A 24,108-nucleotide genomic window follows, 5' to 3' on the forward strand; every position below is an offset into this window, starting at 1 on the left:
TGGGCCCTACACACTACGTACAAAGCAGCTAATAACCCATTGAATTCGGTTTAATTCTGATTCAATTTGAATGAGCAGCAGTCAGTATCTACACTAGTAGTATAATTTAACATAATTAAGCTGGCTGCTGCTTCAATGTGCATATGTATATCGCCCGTTGTCAGTTGGGGCATGCATGCAACTGCTATGATGGTATATATATACTGTATGTCTATAAAAATGAATCACACGACCAATCATATACAGTACTTAAATAAATACCGCCACCAATCATGCGTGCCGCCGCCCGGCGCATGTATGCATGGATACCATCCACATGCATGTTCGCTAGCTAGCTCTCTATTATCCATCATCATCAACTTAATGATGATTGCAAACGATCATTAACCGACTCCAGATGTTTGTGTGTTTTCTATATAGTTAAACAGTCTAGTTTAAAATAAAGTCAAAATGATTTATAGTTTAGAACAGAGAAAGTTTACACTGCTCCATGTATTATCAAGTCAACGAAAAAGTAAAGAGATTTGGCGTGTGGCCCAACGGAAGGCGTGATCGTGTGGCTTTTCAACAAAGGCAGGCATGCGTATAGGGCTTGTTCGCTTTGGAGAAATTTAGAGAGATCTGGAGGAATTTGTGAGAGAGTGAACAATATTTTTCAGCTATAAACAGTGATTTCTGGCTGAATTTCATACCATCCGAACGGTGCCACAGTAGTTTCTAGGATGTACTAGTACTTGCTGCTTGCGACAATTTGATATGTATAATACTGTATTTCGAGGATCTAAATACATTATTTTATTTTATATATAATGGGAGGCCGGCCATTTGCCACTCAACCGTAGTGTACCGGCTACTACTAGAAGTCTACGTACGTACACAGTTTCATTATTAACACTGTCTTCGTTTTAACTATAAGTTGTTTAAATTTTTGGGAAAACTACGTTCTTGCCCTTGTCCAGTAGTCCAATTGTGATTTTGTCCCTGCTTTTTTAACTTTGTATTTTTACCCCTACTATTTTAAAATGAATGGTCCGTTTGCCCCTGCTTTAGACATCCGTCAGATGGACATGGATTAAACAAATTAAAAAATTATAAATCTAAAAAGCAAAGGCGAAATGACCACACCTGCCCTCTATCCTTAACGCCTCATCCCAACAGAAGCACGGGTCGCCTCATCCCAGGTCTCGTACGCGGCTGCATCCGGTCGCGGGCTTCCAGCGGCGGCAACGCGGAAGAACCAGCGGAGCGGGGCTGCCTCCAGGGCGCGGGGCGCGCTGCCCGGCGGCTGCATCGGCGGGGCGCGCGGCTTCCTCTAGGCGGCCGCGGGGAGGTCAGCAGCGCCCGCCCGTGGGTCTCGGCGTGCGTGGGAACGCATGGACGAGCAGGCCACCACCGCCTGCAGCTCGGCGCACCGTGAGGGCCAAGGCCAGGGGTGGCCGAGGCGCGGCCGTCGTCGCTGCCAGACGCCGTGACCTACAGCACGAGCATCTCCACCGACGCGCCCCTCCACGTGTAACAGAACCGACCAAATCATAAGAACGTAAGTACAAAAACAATCACCGAAGTGATCAAATTCATGTACTTAAGCTCTCATAATCCCGGTAGTCCGGAAATCACGAAGGATTTCAACCAACTCTCGACATGCAAACCAAGACCGTAGTGATTCAACACAACACATCGTTCGTTACAACATTTCACAAGTAACATTCGGATTACATCCATCAGAGTTCAAATAAAATATTACAAACTAAGTTCAGATTTGCGGAAGCAACATAGTTTAGTACATAACTTCATAGTTTCAAATACATTGCCAGATCTTAGTCATGTCCCACAAAAGCATCTTCAGGTACGAGAACTAGGAGAGACCGCGCCCAATGGTCTAGTCTTCATCCCCAGCCGGGAGAAGGCAATACTTGCAGCAACCAAAATAGAACTAGTCATCTGCAACAGGTGGGAGATAAACCCTGAGTACGAGAAGGTACTCAGCTAGACTTACCCATCAAAACTAGAAATAAAAGACACCAAGGGTCATGCAAGGCTTATGAGGTGGGCTAGCTGGACACAGTTGCATAAAAGAGCTTATGAATATAGTAACCAATTCAAACTTCGCATCAAGTTTATCATCATTTATCTGTCCACTAGATTTGCACCTGTACTAGAGCACTCACTTATTAGGAGCAAACAATATTAACCATAGCAGGTATAATAAGGTTGTCATCATCATATCATCATTTCTGAACCATTATGTTATTTAGTGTATCTACTTTGGAGATAAGCCCGTCAAGTTCTCACTAACCGGGAGAGACGGCGACTCGAATCGAATTACAACTCAGCTGAGGGGGTATTCCTAACTCTCACCCTGGCATACTTTGCAAGGGTAGCCGTGGGTCACCTTTGGGACAACTCAGGAACCAAATTCGTGGGTTCGATCAGCGCCAGCACTCTCAGGGATTACTCTTCTGCCAGGACGATCAGGACTTTTAAATCACCTGCCCTTGGACTCACGCCTACGGCTCCCTTCCGAGGCGTACTTTATACTTATCGACTCCCGGCCTGAGTTGAGCTACTCGGCTTCGTGGTCGGTCTTCGGACACGGCCAACTAAGAGAGAGGCATGCGTTCAACATGAACAGGAAAGGCTCCAAGATTCAGTCCTTAAGCGACACAGACGGAGTCACTACAAACCAGCAAGCCTCCGCCCGGTCTTCATTTTAAATTAAGACAGGTTCTTTTCCACGATAGCAAATATAGCCAACCGTGCCATATGTATGTCCCTATATCTCGCAGGTGACAGGAAATCACCCGACTTCTACCGCGTTTAAGTAGGGCTAAGCACTACATGAACCTGAGCTACATAGGATTCAGGGTATCAATATCTGGACAAGGATTAGATAACCAATGCAGCAAATGTTTGCATCCAACACCTAAACTTAATGCAACAATATATATGTAACAATAATACTTTAACTGTATTTCGGAAATTAGGAGGCTTAATATGCTCTGGGGCTTGCCTTTCACAAAGTTGCACGGACGGTGATCCGGGCACTCAACGGTGACCTCGTCTGGCACTTCTCCCGAGGGTAGCAGCTCCTGAACCTCCGGTGTTGGCTGCTGCTGCTCGCTCGGTTCCTCGAATTCCAGCAGTGTCACACCTTCCGGTACACCTATTGCATGCCGATGCACAAGATAAATATCATGGATGCATAAGGAATGACATGATGCTCATGATGAATGGATCACAGTAAGTGTTTAACGAAACATCACTTGACACTCGTTTACCGATTAAGAATAGCTCTATTCAAATCACTTTAAAACATGTATCTAACTTAACTTGAAGAACGAGATCTACTTACCTAACTCGCATAACCTAAGATAAAGATGCTCATCTTCAGTTAAAGGCCTCACACCTAGGAACATTACCACAAGCTTAGGAAATAGTAAAGGCATACTTAAATCAAAGTTAAGGCTTTACATGCAAACGAGTAGTTCCTTAATTCAATCACAACCAGAGTTCTATAAATTCAAATGACTTGCAAGAGGACATTCTGGAAAGCTTATGAAATTCTCTACAATTCATTTATAAACATCAAAGCATGATTCTTATGTTAACCAAATCGAATTCAAGTAAACCTAGAATCTATCCAGAAATGACAGGTTTACTAAATTAATTATTTAGTGATGATGCAAAAGCATAACTGGACCAAACCAAGTTTACCAACTTGTTGTGCATACCAGAGGAACATCAGAAAGTATAGTGCCAACTTCTAAATAAATTATTTAATATCATTTTCTAATTTATTTAGTCAATTAGGTGATTAAAGCAATATATAGTAAAACTATTCATAAAAATCTACAAAAATTACAGTAGCTATCTCATGCTTCACATAGACTACCATAAAAATTTCAAAGCCATTGGGCAAGCAGAACTTGCTGTATCCAAAATAACAGAGGGCATGTCTATTTCTAGCATAATTAGGAAACCCTATTGAAAAGTGTCAAGCAACAGATTTCTCATTTTTCCTAGTATCATTCTAGCATAAGATTAGCACTCACCAAATTTTACCTTTACTGGATCTATAGAAAAATTATGAAAATTCACACAAGATCCATCCATGCAAACAAGAGAATTTCCTAACTCCTACATACAGTGTCCAAAATATATGAAAATTTAACTACAAGCTACTCATGATATGAGCAGTACACCATAAAAATTTCATGCCATTTGGAGCTACATAGAAAAAGATATAATTACCCCTATTTCCCTCATGATTAAAAGAGATAATTAGCAACTCCATTTTTCATAATAGAACATGGCATAAATTATATTTTTAATATAAACTAGACATTATCATGAACTCAACAAAATTAGAACCACATCATTTGGATCTACCAACTAGGAGATACACATTTTTGAATATATACACAAATCTGTGAAAAGAATAAAACAACCAGAAAATGGAAAACCTAATCCTACGGCTGGGCCGGCCTGGAAGAATACGGCGGCCCACGAAGCATGCGCTGGCGCGCCCTAGAACTCGGCGCGGCCCAGGACAGGCTCTCGCCTCCACTCAACGACTGACGCGCGGGTCCCGCACGACAGAGAGACAGACAGGGGAGGGAAAGACGGACGACGACATAGCTCGTCGCCGGTGGCAGCTCCGGCGAGGCCATCGGTGCCAACATGTTCGCCTCACCCGTGCGCACCTAGGGGTACCATCTATTGCAGTGATTACAGCAGCTAGAGGGGGTGGCGTCGGCCATGGCGGTGCACGCCCACGGTTTGGCCGGCTCCGGCAAGGTGACGGCATCACGGCCCTAGTGGGTGACCCTACGAGCATCAGCATCACACCCAGGACCCAGAGCAAGGAAAAGATGAGACAGCAAGGGGCTCGAGCAGCACAACCATGTGCGAGCTCTGCCGGCGGTGGTCATGGCGACCCGGTGGAGCCACGCTCATAGTGAGCTCTACCTGAGGCATTGTTCGCCCAAACGGTTGTTTAGCCCATTTAAACACCGTGTAAACGCTACACGGTGGTGCACCGTTTCCGTTTAATCACCCGTTTAGCCCGTTTAATGGGACGTTTTGCCCGAATAATGGCTAAATGGTAGGTGACCGACTGTTTACCGTTTAGCGTTTAGGAAAACACTGACCTAAGGCGAAAACACGATGACGGTGTCGTCGCGGACGTGGAGGAGCTCACGGTGGTGCTGTGGCTCTAATGAATCGGTCAATGGTGCTCGGTTGAGTGGGTTTTTGGCTCGACGGCTACCATGGCAGACGATGGCAGAGAGCGAACTGGCGAGACGCAGAGAGAGTGGCGAGGCGCTGGCTTTCATCTGGAGCACGAACACGCAACGTGGAGGCGCTGGTAGAGCATGCACGCCACGCGGTGCTCAGCTCCTAAGCCGGTCGGCCACGATGGCTCTGTCGGTTTTTTGAAACGGACTGAAACGACGCCCGATGGCACGACTGACAGCGTGAATTCGACGATCCATAACTCCCAAACGGTGGTGATCTAATTCATGGTATAGTTAACAAAATTAAAGGTCTAAGTGAGTACAACAACTTTGTCAATTGGAGCTTGAGTTGGTTCGGCCTGGTTAGGGAGATACAAGGCTCCAAACTATGACACATGAAACTGTAAATCGTCTTAAGGACTTAGAAAAATTCTTAAGTATGAACTCAGCAAGGAAAAATGACTTGTGGGCCTCGTTTGAACATGTTCTAGCCATTTTCATGAGATGGTCATATTGAGACTTTTGTTCCTTGATAAATTAGCTATAACTTTGGTAAAGGGTGCATAGCCATGCAAGGTCTCTAGGTTAGTCTTTTGAATTAGTCAAACAGTGGTACTTTATAGGTCATTCTAAGTCAAACCTCCACTTAAAGGGCAATTTAGTCATTTTGATCCACTTGAACAATGTCCCATCAATTACCCTAAGTGTAGTTAAGGTGTATTAGACCATAATCAACCACTTTACACAAGTGCTACACCAACTTCTACTGATCACATGTGATGAAGCAACAAAACAATCCATTTCACTCTAATGTTGCAAATCCATGTTTCATGACTTTGTTGTTATTTTATACTTGTCATATTACTACCATATTGCCATGTTTCAAGGTATGAGAAACTTATGTTGCATTCACATGTTGCACTACTACCATTCACAAGCAAATCAAGTATGAAACAAACAGAATTGCGAATGTTGCATATGTATGTTTCAGTGATAATGGCACTACTACCATTCATAAGCAAATCAACCATTCACAAGCACTTTTATGGAAGCCAAACACCTAGGGTGTTATAGCCCTCCCCCCTTAGAAAAATCTTGTCCCGAGATTTGGAAAGCGTACCAATCAGTATAGAAAGCCGAATAATTTTCCTTTAAATAATCTTCCTGCTCCCATGTTGCATCCCGATCACTATGATTACTCCAAACTACCTTGTACAACTTAACTACTTGCCTACGAGTCACTCTTTCTTGAGTATCCAGAACTCGCACGGGCTTCTCCTCATAAGAAAGATCAGATTTCAAGTTGATTCTCCTCGTCGCTATTCTTTCCTCGGGAATACGAAGACACTTCTTCAACTAGGACACATGGAATACCGGGAATATAGCTCCCATCTCACGTGGTAGATCGAGTTTATAGGCTACTCTTCCACTTTTCTCAATAATGCGGTAAGGTCCAACATATCGAGGCTCAAGCTTCCTTTTGATTCCAAAATGTTTTACTCCTTTCATAGGGGATACCTTCAGATAAACATGGTCACCTACTTCAAACTCAATAGGTTTTCTTCTCTTATCAGCGTAGCTCTTTTGTCTAGCCTGAGCGGCAGGCATATTCTTCTGTATAGTTCAGACTTGCTCTTCGGCTTCTTTTATAAAATCAATACCATAGAATCTTCTTTCTTTGGGTTCCACCTAGTTCAAAGGAGTCCTACACTTGCGGCCATAAAGTGCTTCAAAAGGAGCCATTTTGATACTCTCTTGATAACTATTATTATAAGAGAATTCAGCGAGAGGCAACCATTCCTCCTAAGAGCCTTTGTAAGAGATAAGACAAGCTCTAAGCATGTCTTCAAGAATTTGATTAACACGCTCAGTCTGTCCTGATGTTTGTGGATGATAGGCAGAACTGCAGATTAGATGAGTGCCAAGATTCTGATGTAAGCACTCCCAAAAGCGAGCCATGAATTGCGGTCCTCTATCTGAAACAATCGATTTGGGTACACCATGGAGACGTACCACTTGTTGAAAATAAATCTTAGAATAATTGTGAGGGTGATAGGTAGACTTGACCGGAATAAAGTGAGCGGATTTAGTTAGACGATCTACGATAACCTAGATAGAATCACAACCCTTTTTAGTAGTGGGTAATCCAACAATGAAATCCATGACAATTTCTTCCCACTTCCAGCCAGGAATAGAGAGTGGCTGCAATAATCCAGGCCTCATGTGAAGAGCCTTAACTCTGCAACAGTTATCACACCTTGCCATGTAGGTTGCGATTTCTTTCTTCATCTTGGTCCACCAATAATACAGCTTGAGATCTTGATACATTTTACTGCTACCAGGATGGATGGATAATCTAGAAGAATGGGCTTCAGCCATAATTTGATTTCTAAGTTCTTTGTCTTTGGGTACTACAAGCCTATCATTAAACCAGAGAATTCCTTTGTCATCGACCCTAAAGTGCTTGGTCTCTTGCTCTTTGTAAGGAAAATGGACCCTTGGCCCATTTACTTTGGATTTTGGTGTTTGATGACCAACACAACCAAATTGGACTAATGAATTTGCAAGTGTTTGTTTTGTAGTCCAATAGGATGCAAGACATAACTTGGACGAAGGCGACGTGATGATCCACCGATCAACACCTCAAGCAAGACCTTAGGAGCACAAGAGAAGACCCAAGAGATCAATTAAAGTCGAAGCATGAAGATTGGAACCAAGCCGTACGCAAGATCACGAAGAAACGAGCTCGCAGAGGCGATCGGACGCTGGACCAGACGCTGGCGGCAACCGACCGAACGCAGGGCATCAGCGTCCGATCGAGTACAGAGAGGTTCTAGGTGCGCGAAACTATGACCGAACGCGTCTGGTGGTAGGCGACCGGACGCTGGCAGCGTCCGATCGGTGGTTCACGGCTGCAACGGTCGGGACGACCGGACGCGTCCGGTCAGGACGATTCAGCATCCGATCAGTAGCAGAATTGCGGGAGTTCGACCCCAACGGCTACTTTCTCAGTGGGGCTTATAAATAGACCCCCCAACCGGCCATTTGAGAGGTGTGGAGCTGAGGAAACATACCAAGAGTGTTGATACACCATTTGAGTGATCTCCACATGCATAGTGCTTAGTGTTTTATTAGGTGATTAGCATAAGTGCTTTACGAAGTGCTTAGGTTGATTAGACCACCGCTTATGCGCTTGCTCTAGGTGTTTGCCTAGTGTTTAAGTGAGGTTTGCATACCTCTTGCCACCCCGTGCTTGTGAGCACAAGTGTTGTACATTGGAGGGGCTTGAAGTCTTGCAAGATCACACCAACCGCGTTTGTGGTGTGGCCGCCACCGTGTACCGGAGGGAACAAGGCCCGCGGCGTTTCGGCCGGAAGCTTGATAGTGAAGATGGTGGGGAGCATCCAGGAGAGGCTTGCCGAGAGGCATATCAGAGACCCACTTGCGCGTGGGGAAGGCCCGAGGCTATCCACGGAGTTACCCGACCGGGAGCTTAGCCCTTGCGAGGGATTTCTTGCGAGGGGCTCCAACAAGGACTAGGGGGAAGCTTACGCGCTTCTCAATACCTCGGTAAAAATACCGGAGTCATCGACGGGAGTTTGCATATCTCTACCTTGCTCTTTAGCTTCCGCATTTACATTGATTACTTAACTACATTTGCGGTAGAGATAGCAACACACTAGCAAAACCATAGTTGCACATCTAGATAGCTTATCTATTGCATATGTTTTGCTAGGGTTAGAACAAGAGGCCATAGTTTAGAGTTAGAATTTTAAGTTGCCTAATTCACCCCCCCTCTTAGGCATCATGGTCCCTTCAATTGGTATCAGAGCCGGTTGGCTCAATTTGGACCTTTGGCTTAACCGTCATTGAGCCAACGCTATTTAGAGTGGTTGGGATGGATACTGCTAGGCCTTCGCATTTTGACGGCACTAACTTCCTGTACTATAAAGCTAGAATGGCTTGTCACCTTGAGGTGGTTGATTTGGGTGTATGGAGAGTCACTCGTGACAGGATGAAACCCATCAAGAATCCTGAAAAACCCACAAAGAGTGATGAAAAAGAAATGCACTTCAATGCTAGAGCTAAAAATTGCTTGTTTGAATCACTTAGTATGGATGTTTTTAACCAAGTATTCACTTTAAATATGGCACATGAAATTTGGTTAAAACTCCAAGAGCTCCATGACGGCACAAGCAACGTCCGTGAGCAAAAACATTGTCTAGCAAAGCAAAACTTTGATTCCTTTACTATGAATGATGATGAGCTTGTTCGTGATATGTATTCTCATTTGAATCTAATTATCAATGAGCTCCATTCTATAGGATTATTAAAGCTAGATGATGCGGACATCATGAGGAAAATCATCTCCGTACTACCACAAAAGAAATATGCAAGCATCATCACCATCCTTCACAACATGGAGGACTTGAGCAACATGACCCCGGGCATAGTCATTGGCAAGTTAGTGGCATTTGAAATGTCACGTAAGATGGGTCAAGAAGAAGCCTCTTCATCAAGCAAAGGCAAAGCTCTCGCTTGTAGCAAGAAGAAAAAGATGAAAGGCAAGAAAGTTGAGTTAAGCTCAAGCTCAAGTTCCTCAAGTAAAGATGAAGAAGATGAGGACGATGATGATGATGATGAAGATTCAAGTGATGATCAATCTTCCTCCTCCACCTCCGACCTTGATGAAGAATCAATCAAATTAATCAACAAGGTGGAGAAGATGATCCAAAGGCTCAATGTCAAGGGTGTGCCCATCCAAATTCAAGATCTCATTTTCACCAATCAAAGAAATGAGTAAAGAAAGAGAGGATGCTATAGATGCAGTGAGTTGGGGCACTTTGTGGAAGTTTGTCCAAACAAGCCCATACCCAAGACAAAGAAGAAGACATGCAAGAACCAAGCCCTCACATCAATAAGATCATGGGATGACTCTTCAAGTGAAGAAGAACCCCATCACAAGAGACGAGGCCGCAAGCATTCATCATCAAGCTCTTCTCATGTGTGCCTTATGGCATGAGGTAATGAAAGCTCTTCCTCTAGTGAGAGCGATAGTGATGATGATTTGCCTTCTTATAATACAATTGTGCAACAAAATCTTAAATATGCTAAAGTTTGCACTAGTCAACAAAAGAAGCTCAAAAATTTAAAAGAAAAGCTAGGTAGTTCACAAGAAGCATACAAAAATTTGCTTGAACAATATGAAAACTTTGCAAATCTTAATGTTGAACTATCTACTAAAATTGAGAAACTTGAGACTAGTGCAACAACAAATGCATGCACAATCAATGATGAGCAACTTTTAAAGAAAAATGAAAAATTAAAAGAAAAGTTAGCTAGCTCACAAAATGATTATCAAAGTTTGCTTGCTAAATTAGAAATCATGTGCAAACACTGTGATGAGCTAACTGATAAAGTTGCTAATCTTGAAGCCATCTAAAATACCCCCACCAAGGCATCTAAAAAGAAAAGTTCTATCATTAAAAAGGATGCCTCTACTTCTTGCAATGATTTATGTTTAGACTCACCTTTGTGCAACCAAGTTTGTGTTGAGAAAGTTGTTGTAGATATATGCACACAAGAGGTTGCAAAGGAAAATGAGCAACTCAAGAAAGAAGTAGCTCGTCTCACCAAGGACTTGACTCAAGTAAAAGGCAAGGCGAAGCAAACCCAACTTCATCAAGATAACACCGTCAAGGGAGTGAAGAAGCTTGATGAAGAACAAACCATGACTTGTTACGTATGCCACAAGGAAGGTCACAAGTCCTATGAGTGCAAGGTGAAGAATGGGGGAGGAGCAAAGAAAAAGAAGAAAAAGCAAACAAGCAAGCTCTCCAACACCTACACCAACAAGGTGGACAAGAAGGCCTCCACACCTTATCTCTTGAAGAAGAAGAAAAATGACAAGGTAGTGGCCATCAAGGTGAACAAGCAAGCTAACAATGGGGTCAAACACTTTTGGGTGCCAAAGGAAATCATTTCCAATATGAAGAGCACCAAGAAGGTTTGGATTCTGAAAGGGAAGTAAGAAGTCCGTTGGACATCGAGGGATTTGGAGACTTGGCAAAGTTTGGGTGCATTTCATGGGGTGCATTAAGCTGGACAAAGTCATTGCCAAGTAGGTTAGTGAATACTATGGACCCAAATTCTCCTTCCTATGTTAGGTAACTAGATGTCATTACTTCCAATTAGTGTTCTTTTCAATTGTTTTTGTTTTTCAATTGATATTCTATTAAAGCATCTAGTTATCTTTTATGCCTATGTTTGCATTTACATGCTTACATCTCTTGTTATGCATTCAATAGGTATATCATATGGTAGGCTTGCTCGGTTTCATTATCAACCCTTGGAGCAAACCTACATGGTTTAAAATTGTTTAGGAGCATGGCACATAGCTTGTTTTACAATTAATTATCTAATATGTGCCAAAGTCCAAATTGTAGATAATCTCTCCCAAATATCATCTTTCAAGTGGTATTTTGATACTTAAATCAATGTGCACAAATTTTACAAGTATTCAACACTTGTGTGCACAAATTTAGGGGGAGCTTAATCTACAACTTGGATGCTTTGAGACTAACACTTGTTCAAATGGTATCAATTTTTTTCAAACCTATCACATGTGTAGTAGTCTCATTGTAAGGAAATTGGAGTCCCTGGAGTTAAGCATTATTCTTCAATTGGCATCATCATGTTGATCCTTTCTCTTCATATTTATATGCTTTCTCCATGCATTATATAGATTAAACTCTCTTGTACAATAAATTGCTAACTATGCATATGCTTTGCTGTCTACCATATGTATGCATATATTTAGGGGGAGCTTAGTCTATATAATGTGAGAGTCAAATTTTGTGATCCATTTCACTCTTATACAAAGGATCATGAAATTTGACCCTCCCTTGTGCCACCAATGTCTTCCTTTTCGGTGTTTGATGCCAAAGGGGGAGAATTTGAAGGACCAAAGACAAGCATTTAGTTACAAGTAGTAATGGTCCGAGAAAGGGAGGAAAGTAAATTATGGGTTAGTCTAAGTAATGGGAGATTTTTTTTGAAAGCTAGGCTTTAATCCATAATATCACATGGGGACATTTGCAAGGGCAAGACAAGCTTTTGAAGTAAAGTTTCAATTGGTATCTATCAATTAGTATCATACAACCTTGCCCTTCGCATTGCATCCTAGCAAGTAGGTAGTTTTTTTAACTTCCAAACTCTTATTATTTGCTTGCTTTGGTCGTGTTGGCATCACTCACCAAAAAGGGGGAGATTGTAAGGAAAATGGACCCTTGGCCCATTTACTTTGGATTTTGGTGTTTGATGACCAACACAACCAAATTGGACTAATGAATTTGCAAGTGTTTGTTTTGTAGTCCAATAGGATGCAAGACGTAACTTGGACGAAGGCGACGTGATGATCCGCCGATCAACACCTCAAGCAAGACCTTAGGAGCACAAGAGAAGACCCAAGAGATCAAGCAAAGTCCAAGCATGAAGATTGGAACCAAGCCGTACGCAAGATCGCGAAGAAACGAGCTCGCAGAGGCGACCGGACGCTAGACCGGACGCTGGCGGCAACCGACCGGACGTAGGGCATCAGCATCCGATCGAGTACAGAGAGGTTCCAGGCGTGTGAAACTATGACCGGACGCATCCGGTGGCAGGCGACTGGACGCTGGCAGCGTCCGATCAGTGGTTCATGGCTACAACGGTCAGGATGACCGGACGCGTCTGGTCAGGACGATTCAATGTCCGGTCAGTAGCAGAATTGCGGGAGTTCGACCCCAACGGCTACTTTCTCAGTGGGGCTTATAAATAGACCCCCCCCAACCGGCCATTTGAGAGGTGTGGAGCTGAGGAAACATACCAAGAGTGTTGATACACCATTTGAGTGATCTCTACATGCATAGTGCTTAGTGTTTTATTAGGTGATTAGCATAAGTGCTTTGCGAAGTGCTTAGGTTGATTAGACCACCGCTTATGCGCTTGCTCTAGGTGTTTGCCTAGTGTTTAAGTGAGGTTTGCATACCTCTTGCCACCCCATGCTTGCGAGCACAAGTGTTGTACATTGGAGGGGCTTGAAGTCTTGCGAGATCACACCAACCGCGTTTGTGGTGTGGCCGCCACCGTGTACCGGAGGGAACAAGGCCCGCGGCGTTTCGGCCAGAAGCTTGATAGTGAAGACGGTGGGGAGCATCCGGGAGAGGCTTGCCGAGAGGCACATCGGAGACCCACTTGCGCATGGGGAAGGCCCGAGGCTATCCATGGAGTTACCTGACCGGGAGCTTGGCCCTTGCGAGGGGCTCCAATGAGGACTAGGGGGAAGCTTGCGCGCTTCTCGATACCTCGATAAAAATACCGGAGTCGTCGATGGGAGTTTGCATATCTCTACCTTGCTCTTTAGCTTCCGCATTTACATTGATTACTTAACTACGTTTGCGGTAGAGATAGCAACACTAGCAAAACCATAGTTGCACATCTAGATAGCTTATCTATTGCATAGGTTTTGCTATGGTTAGAACAAGAGGCCATAGTTTAGAGTTAGAATTTTAAGTTGCCTAATTCACCCCCCCCCCTCTTAGGCGTCATGGTCCCTTCACTCTTTCATCTTCCGCTTGATGTGAAACACACCCACATCAGTCTTCTGGAGTTCAATAATTCGACTTCTAAGAGAGCAATCCACAGTGATATTGTGGAGTACCACAGGATGAAGGAGGTGTGCCAGATGAAAGTCTTCACTAACTAAGGAATTGCAATGGGTCTTTCTTCTTAAGGCATCAGCAACCACATTGGGCTTGCCAGGATGGTAGTGCACTTGAAGGTTGTAGTCTTTGATCAATTCTAACCATCGTCGTTGACGCATGTTCAACTCGGGTTGAGTAAAGATGTACTTGAGACTTTTATGGTTAGTATAGATGTTGCACACATTACCTAGCAAGTAATGTCTCCAAATCTTCAGGGCATGAACAACCGTGGCTAGCTCTAAGTCATGGGTAGGATAATTGACTTCATGTTTTTGAAGCTGGCGCGAAGCATAAGCAATGACTCAGCCCTCCTGCATAAGAACACACCCCAAACTGGTGCCACATGCATCACAATAGACATCAAAAGGCTTCTCGATGTTAGGTTGTGCCAATACAGGAGCAGAGGTTAGTAAGGTCCGCAAAGTGTGGAAAGCCTCTTCACACTTTGGAGTCCACACAAACTTCTCATCCTTTTGAAGTAGTCGAGTCATGGGCTTGGCGATTTTAGAGAAATCCAGGATAAAGCGATGATAATAGCTAGCCAAACCTAGGAAACTTCGGACTTCTATGACCGTAGTAGGTGCCTTCCACTCTAGGACTTCTTGCACCTTAGTAGGGTCAACCAAAATTCCATCTCCAGATAACACATGACCCAGAAAAGGTATCTTGTTCAACCAGAATTCACACTTGCTGAACTTAGCATAAAGCTGGTTGTCACGTAATCGAGTTAACACAATTCTCAGATGTTCAGCATGCTCTTCTACATTATGAGAATATACAAGGATATCATCAATGAACACTACGACAAACTTGTCCAATTTCGACATGAATATCGAATTCATCAGGTACATAAAGTGTGTCGGAGCATTTGTCAATCCAAAGGACATGACAAGATATTCGAACAAGCCATAACGAGTAGAGAAAGTTGTCTTAGGTATATCTTCAGGACGAATTTTGATCTGATGGTAGCCAGACCTCAAATCAATCTTGGAGAATACCTTAGCTTTGGAGAGCTGATCAAACAGAATATCGATGTGAGGAAGAGGGTATTTGTTCTTGATGGTAACAGCATTAAGGGGGCGATAATCCATGGACATGCGCAGAGACTCGTCCTTCTTCTTCACAAAGATAGCCGGACAACCCCAAGGAGAAGAACTAGGCCAAATCAAACCTTTCTTTAATAGCTCATTCAACTGACTCTTCAGCTCAGCCAACTCATTGGGTGGCATTCTATAGGGCCTTCGAGAAATAGGAGCCGTACCCGGAATGAGTTCTATTTTGAATTCTACTTTACGGTCCGAAGGTAATCCCGACAAGTCATCAGGGAAGACATCTGGAAACTCACAGACAACCGATATACCCTCAATGGCTTTGGCTACGGTAGCATTGACTATATTGTGGATAGCGATATCACGAGGTAACTGCACTAGAAAACCCTTCTTATCCACAGGATCTCACAACATTACCACACGGGTTGATGTATCGATCAACACTCCATTCCCGCTCATCCACTTCATCCCTAGGATTACATCGATTCCTACCCCCGGCAGAACTACAAGATCCGTAATGAACTCTTGATCCCCAATCTCAATCTTTACACCTTTAACTACTTAGTTAGTCATGATATTATTTCTAGCAGCACTAATGCAATAACCCCCCTTGACAATTGTAATCACATTCATCTTATGCTTAGATGCAAAAGTAGAACTCACAAAGGAATGCGAAGCACTCGAATCAAAGAGCACAACTATAGGGTGATCATTAACAAGGAACTTACCAGCGGTGACCACTTCACCAGTAGGAATTTCCTCCACAGTAGTGTAGTGAACACGCCCCTGACAGACGTTTCCCTGGGCATTTTTGGGAGGATAGGGACAAGTACTAGCCCAGTGACCAGGCTTGTTACAGTTCCAACATGGCCTGTTTGCTGGTGGGACATTGGAGCTACTCTGCCCAGAGGTATTCTTTGGCAAGGAAATTATGTACCCCTTGTGGAAACTAGTTTTAGCTTGATTCTTCTTTTGAGGTGGGCGGTACCGGACATTAGCATGGGGTGGACGATATTGGGTTTTGGATACCACTGGTGCCTTAGACTGAGAAGCACCTGCCTCAAAGTTTCTTTTACAGGTCTTGGAAGCATCATATACCTTATTATTATTCTCCTGAGTCAGGGTGTCACTGATAAACTCAATGAAGGTGACATACTTACAGTTGCCCATAGACTTCATCAGTTTAGGGGAAAGTCCCCTCTTGAAACTAGCTATTTTTTGGCGTCAGTATCAATGAACTCAGGAGCATACCTCGCCAGGTTGTTAAATGCCTAGAGGTATTCATTAAGACTCTTGTTGCCTTGAGTTAGCTTCATGAACTTGGTATGCTTAATGGCCATGAGACCAGGAGGGATAAAATGTCCCCAGAAAGCTGTCTAGAACTAGTCCCAAACTATCTCGATGTTTGCAGGGAAGGTGGTCCTATGATGGGTCCACCAGATGCCTGCAGGGCCTTAGAGCTGGTGTCCTGCACACGAGGCCTTCATACCTTCTGTCAATCGGAGCAATCCAAACCTTTGCTCTATTGTACTCAACCATTCATCAGCTTGTAATGGTTCTTCTACCTCTCAAAAGATAGGAGGCTTTGTGTCCATGAAGTCCTTAAAGTTGCTATACTGGTTTGGCTCAGGTCCCTGGCGGACATGTCGGTCATCACGGTTAGCCAGTTGGTGCATAGCCTCAGCTAGCATGCGCTGACTTTCGATGACTGTCTGCATTAGCTTAGCTGGTGTGGGCGGTGGAGGAGGTGGTTGTTCCTCATCTCCAAGGCTATGACCGCGATGAAGATTATAAGCCATCTACAAAATGTATAGCCAATGAGCACTGACGATGTGGAAATTTTGTAGATGAATTGTATAATTATGCCAAACTGACTCCAATGGAGAAAATGAATTTATACTATCAACAGAGGCACAATCATCCATCATAATCACACAACTCATCAAGCGCATCGATTGACACATTAATGTGATGAACTTAACCAACAATGAGATCGATAGACCGCACAGATGGAAATTATCAAAGGCTCACATACGTGGAGCATAACATGTTTGATAGGTTACATCCAAGCCATAGAGGTTCCAAACTGACATCAAAGATATCATAGGTTTCGATATTACATCCCAATGATTAACTGATTACAAAGCTACTCGTTCATGCATGAGGATCAACAAAAGACTAGCTCTAGCGCATTAGCTAAGTAGTAAGCTAAACTACGCATCGTCCTCAGAGTCAGTGTCAAAGATCTCTCCTCCATCTTCATCACTAGCAGGTTCTAACTCCTCATCTTCCTCCTCATCAAGTGGAACGTCCTCAGGTCCATTAATCTCAATGTCATCATCATCCTCAGCCATGATGACACTAGAGCCCATCTCATCCTCATTGTCATTCTCATCATCAGGAGGCAGGAGAGGGTGAAGCTGATTGTGTAACAGGTGAACCTCCTCATGGAGATGGTCATTGTACTCTTCGACAGCTGCCAACTACTGCTCCAGTTCTACCTGTCATGCTCTCAACACATTCTCCTCGTGCTAGGCTTCATTCCATTGGTTCAGCACGTGAATCAACATACGTTCACAGTTGCGGTGAGCAACTATCAACCTCTGAACCTCTAGGGTCTCTTGATCCCGTTCCTATGTGACTTGCTCCAAATGGTGCTGAGCTGCACTCCTCTCAGTAGTCACCCGGGCTAGCTCTGCCCTCAGCCTTTCCGCCTCAGTAGGCTCCGGACAGGGCTCACGAGGAGCTAATCGGTGATGAGGCGCTCTGCCTCCAGTGGACTTGCGAGCAGTGCGTTTCGTGCGTGCCATCTGTAGCAAAAAGTTGCAACGTAAGGGAAGAATCATTTAAAGGATACGAAATTTAATTAGTTGAGACCATCAATTTTAAAGGAGGGAGTAATGCAAAAATGCTATGTATGCTTGAACATGATGCATGCATGATCCGTATGTCCTCACACACCTAGAAAAAAATTAAAGGCTAGCGAAATATACGGTGGCATATATACATTCTCTCGTATACGGTAGCTAGTTGATCTACAACGATACGTTGTTAGTGTACCTGCAGCAAATTTCATTTCAGCCCAATAATTTCCCAAAAAGGCATATAAAGTAAGCAGTAAACTAAATACTTTCATACATACATCTCCTGATGTATATACTCTAGTATCATAGCTACCCGACAGAGATAACCACACTTAAGTACTCTCATAGATACATGATCAAACATGTAAGTATGCGAGCAACCACAACTACTCTCCCCTAGACCGACGGTTGGACAGTTATGCTCTCACAACTCCCACTTACCAGAGCATAGAGGTATTTTGATCCATACATTACCACCTAAGCGGATGGCATCCATACAATAGCACGCCGTATGGACAATGAAACAGAAACAAGTAGGAACCCCCAAGTTAGTACTTTAATAAGCCACCTAAGAGTCCTTATTTGGGCATAAGGGATATGACCACTGGCAATACTTAGTATTTAATTTAGAATTTTCATAAATACTTTTGTTTTAAATACACAAATGACATGTTTAGTGTCGAATCTTGCTCTGATGCCAGCTGTAACAGAACCGACCAAATCATAAGAACGTAAGTACAAAAATAATCATCGAAGTGATCAAATTCCTATACTTAAGCTCCCATAATCCTGGTAATCCGAAAATCATGAAGGATTTCAACCAACTCTCGACATGCAAACCAAGACCGTAGTGATTCAACACAACACATCATTCGTTACAACATTTCACAAGTAATATTCGGATTACATCCATCAGAGTTCAAATAAAATATTACAAACCAAGTTCAGATTTGCGGAAGCAACATAGTTTAGTACATAACTTCATAGTTTCAAATACATTGCCAGATCTTAGTCATGTCCCACAAGCATCTTCAGGTATGAGAACTAGGAGAGACCGCGCCCAACGGTCTAGTCTTCATCCCCAGCCAGGAGAAGGCAATACTTGCAGCAACCAAAATAGAACTGGTCATCTGCAACAGGTGGGAGATAAACCCTGAGTACGAGAAGGTACTTAGCTAGATTTACCCGTCAAAACCAGAAATAAAAGACACCAAGGGTCATACAAGGCTTATGAGGTGGGCTAGCTGGACACAGTTGCATAAAAGAGCTTATGAATATAGTAACCAATTCAAACTTCGCATCAAGTTTATCATCATTTACCTGTCCACTAGATTTACACATATACTAGAGCACTCACTTATTAGGAGCAAACAATATTAACCATAGCAGGTATAATAAGGCTGTCATCATCATATCATCATTTCCGAACCATTATGTTATTTAGTGTATCTACTTTGGAGATAAGCCCATCAAGTTCTCACTAACCGGGAGAGACGGTGACTCGAATCGAATTACAACTCAGCTGAGGGGGTATTCCTAACTCTAGCCCCTAGCATACTTTGCAAGGGTAGCCATGGGTCACCTTTGGGACAACTCAGGAACTAAATTCGCGGGTTCGATCAGCGCCAACACTCTCAGGGATTACCCTTCTGCCAGGACGATCAGAACTTTTAAATCACCTGCCCTTGGACTCACGCCTACGGCTCCCTTTCGAGGCATACTTTATACTTATCGACTCCCGGCCTGAGTTGAGCTACTCGGCTTCGCGGTCGGTCTTCGAACATGGCCAACTAAGAGAGAGGCATGCATTCAACATGAATAGGAAAGGCTCCAAGATTCAGTCCTTAAGCGATACAGACGGAGTCACTACAAACCGGCAAGCCTCCGCCCGGTCTATATTTCAAATTAAGATAGGTTCTTTTCCACGATAGCAAATATAGCCAACCGTGCCATATGTATGTCCCTATATCTCGCAGGTGACAGAAAATCACCCGACTTCTACCGCGTTTAAGCAGGGCTAAGCACTACACGAACCTGAGCTACATAGGATTCAGGGTATCAATATCTGGACAAGGATTGGATAACCAATGCAGCAAATGTTTGCATCCAACACCTAAACTTAATGCAACAATATATATATGTAACAATAATACTTTAACTGCATTTCGGAAATTAGAAGGCTTAATATGCTTCGGGGCTTGCCTTTCACAAAGTTGCACGGACGATGAACTGGGCACTCAACGGCGACCTCGTCTGGCACTTCTCTCGAGGGCTGCACCTCTTGAACCTCCGGTGTTGGCTGCTGCTGCTCGCTCAGTTCCTCGAATTCCAGCAGTGTCACACCTTTCGGTACACCTATTGCATGTCGATGCACAAGATAAATATCATGGATGCATAAGGAATGACATGATGCTTATGATGAATGGATCACAGTAAGTGTTTAACGAAACATCACTGGACACTCGTTTACCGATTAAGAATAGCTCTATTCAAATCACTTTAAAACATGTATCTAACTTAACTTAAAGAACGAGATCTACTTACCTAACTCGCATAACCTAAGATAAAGATGCTCATCTTCAGTTAAAGGCCTAACACCTAGGAACATTACCACAAGCTTAGGAAATAGTAAAGGCATACTTAAATCAAAGTTAAGGCTTTACATGCAAACGAGTAGTTCCTTAATTCAATCACAACTAGAGTTCTATAAATTCAAATGACTTGCAAGAGGACATTCTGGAAAGCTTATGAAATTCTCTACAATTCATTTATAAACATCAAAGCATGATTCTTATGTTAACCAAATCGAATTCAAGTAAACCTAGAATCTATCCAGAAATGACAGATTTACTAAATTAATTATTTAGTGATGATGCAAAAGCATAATTGGACCAAACCAAGTTTACCAACTTGTTGTGCATACTAGAGGAACATCAGAAAGTATAGTGCCAACTTCTAAATAAATTATTTAATATCCTTTTCTAATTTATTTAGTTAATTAGGTGATTAAAGCAATATATAGTAAAACTATTCAAAAAAAATCTATAAAAATTACAGTAGCTATCTCATGCTTCACATAGACTACCATAAAAATTTCAAAGCCATTGGGCAAGTAGAACTTGCTGTATCCAAAATAACAGAGGGCATGTCTATTTCTAGCATAATTCAGAAACCCTATTGAAAAGTGTCAAGTAACAGATTTATCATTTTTCCTAGTATCATTCTAGCATAAGAATAGCACTCACCAAATTTTACCTTTACTGGATCTATAGAAAAATTATGAAAATTCACACAAGATCCATCCATGCAAACAAGAGAATTTCCTAAATCCTACATATAGTGTCCAAAATGTTTGAAAATTTAACTACAAGCTATTCATGATATGAGCAGTACACCATAAAAATTTCATGCCATTTGGAGCTACATAGAAAAAGATATAATTACCCCTATTTCCCTCATGATTAAAAGAGATAATTAGCAACTCCATTTTTCATAACAGAACATGGCATAAATTATATTTTTAATATAAACTAGACATTATCATGAACTCAACAAAATTGGAACCACATCATTTGAATCTACCAACTAGGAGATACATATTTTTGAATATATACACAAATCTATGAAAAGAATAAAACAACCAGAAAATGGAAAACCTAATCCTACGGCTGGGCCGGCCCGGAAGAATACGGCGGCCCGCGAAGCACGCGCTGGCGTGGCCCAGGACAGGCTCCCGCCTCCGCTCAGCGACTGACGCGTGGGTCCCGCACGATAGAGAGACAGACAGGGGAGGGAAAGATGGACGATGGCGTAGCTCATCGCCGGTGGCAGCTCCGACAAGGCCATCGGTGCCAACATGTTCGCCTCACCCGTGCACACCTAGGGGTACCATATATTGCAGTGATTACAGCAGCTAGAGGGGGTGGCGTCGGCCATGGCGGCGCACGGCCACGGTTTGGACGGCTTCGGCGAGGTGATGGCGTCATGGCCCTAGTGGGTGACCCTACGAGCATCAGCATCACACCTAGGACCCAGAGCAAGGAAAAGATGAGACAGCAAGGGGCTCGAGCGGCACAACCGCATGTGAGCTCTGCCGGGGGTGGTCATGGCGACCCGGTGGAGCCACGCTCACGGTGAGCTCTACCTGAGGCGAAAACGCGATGACGGTGTGGTCACGGACATGGAGGAGCTCACGGTGGTGCTGTGGCTCTAATGAATTGGTCAATGGCGCTCGGTTGAGTGGGTTTTTGGCTCGGCGGCTGCCACGGCGTCCCGGTCGCCGCTCTCGCGGAGGAAGACGATGGCAGAGAGCGAACTGGCGAGACGCTGAGAGAGTGGCGAGGCGCTGGCTTTCATCTGGAGCACGAACACGTGACATGGAGGCGCTGGCAGAGCATGCACGCCACGCGATGCTCAGCTCTTGAGCCGGTCGGCCATGATGGCTCTGTCGGTTTTCTGAAACAGACTGAAACGACGCCCGATGGCACGACTGACAGCGTGAATTCAACGATCCATAACTCCCAAACGGTGGCGATCTGATTCATGGTATAGTTAACAAAATTGAAGATCTAAGTGAGTACAACAACTTTGTCAATTGGAGCTCGAGTTGGTTCGGCCTGGTTAGGGAGATACAAGGCTCCAAACTATGACACATGAAACTGTAAATCGTCTTAAGGACTTAGAAAAATTCTTAAGTGTGAACTCAGCAAGGAAAAATGACTTGTGGGCCTCGTTTGAACATGTTCTAGCCATTTTCATGAGATGGTCATATTGAGACTTTTGTTCCTTGATAAATTGGCTACAACTTTGGTAAAGGGTGCACAGCCATGCAAGGTCTCTAGATTGGTCTTTTGAATCAGTCAAACAGTGGTACTTTATAGGTCATTCTAAGTCAAACCTCCACTTAAAGGGCAATTTAGTCATTTTGATCCACTTGAACAATGTCCCATCAATTACCCTAAGTGTAGTTAAGGTGTATTAGACCATAATCAACCACTTTACACAAGTGCTACACCAACTTCTACTGATCACATGTGATGAAGCAACAAAACAATCCATTTCACTCTAATGTTGTAAATCCATGTTTCACATGTTTCATGACTTTGTTGTTATTTTATACTTGTCATATTACTACCATGTTGCCATGTTTCAAGGTATGAGAAACTCATGTTGCATTCACATGTTGCACTACTACCATTCACAAGCAAATCAAGTATGAAACAAACAGAATTGCGAATGTTGCATATGTATGTTTTAGTGACAATGGCATGATGAGATAGATGATGCATATGTTTATGAAATGAAATGCACTTTTGTGGAAGCCAAACACCTAGGGTGTTACACCACGAATCCCCGAGGGTAAACCAACTGCCAGCTACCACCTAATCTCTGCGAGTGCGGCCATAGATGTGGATTCAGGCAAAAATTGAAGCTGTCCCGGACGGGCCGTGCGTGCGCGTGTAGGTCTCCTTCGATGAATACCTCCAGGACCGTGCGCGCGTGTTCCGCGCCATGTTCCTCGACGAGAGCAGGAGCTAGTGGGTCGGTGACGTACGTAACCACCACCTCACACGCCCGCTCCTGTCGATTTCTCCAGCTCGCCCGGCGAAACCTATAGATTTTGGGTTCTGCAGAGGGAGTGGCAGGTCCAGATGCTGCCGCTGCAGTTCCTCCTCCTCACCGTGCGCCCCGTCGTCGTCATGCAGCTACGGCACCACGCCGGATGAGGGGCCACCTGGATATCGCCATCACCTATGTCCTGCCGCCACCCCTGCTCCTCGTGCCAGAGACCATCCTGCGCGGCGTCGCCGAATCGGTACCTAGCTCAATAGTTCTCGCCTCGCCTGGCATCCAAAACAGTACTCTTCTGATTCCTTAAAGCTGGAGCCAAGTAATGCAATGCAGGTTCTGTCGATCCAAGTAATGGACGTCGGCCTCGTCGCCGGCTTCAGGAGGTTTCACCGAGAGAAGGCGGCAGCGTCCAGGGCTATGCCGATGCTGGACGCGACGGCATCGAGCAGAGACCAAAGCCTCTGAAAGCTAGAGTCGCTGACGATCCTAGCCTTAGCTTGTACATGGAGAGGCGTATGTGTGTCAGCACCCTTAAGTTGCAATGGAAATGTTGACTTAGTCAATCGAGAGCATTGTATATTCTCCAATGCTCAATCACCCAATTTTTAGAAATGTATCAGGTCAGTTTAGAGGCCAGGACCCT

The 24,108-nt window shown here is 43.8% G+C and overlaps 1 pseudogene; it reads left to right on the top strand.

Moving 5' to 3' along the window:
- The first annotated feature begins 171 nt into the window (after nt 1–171).
- On the top strand, nt 172–24,108 carry LOC136516165 (uncharacterized; annotated as a pseudogene).

Source organism: Miscanthus floridulus, chromosome 17 (assembly GCF_019320115.1).
Source record: "Miscanthus floridulus cultivar M001 chromosome 17, ASM1932011v1, whole genome shotgun sequence".
Taxonomy (NCBI): Eukaryota; Viridiplantae; Streptophyta; class Magnoliopsida; order Poales; family Poaceae; genus Miscanthus; species Miscanthus floridulus.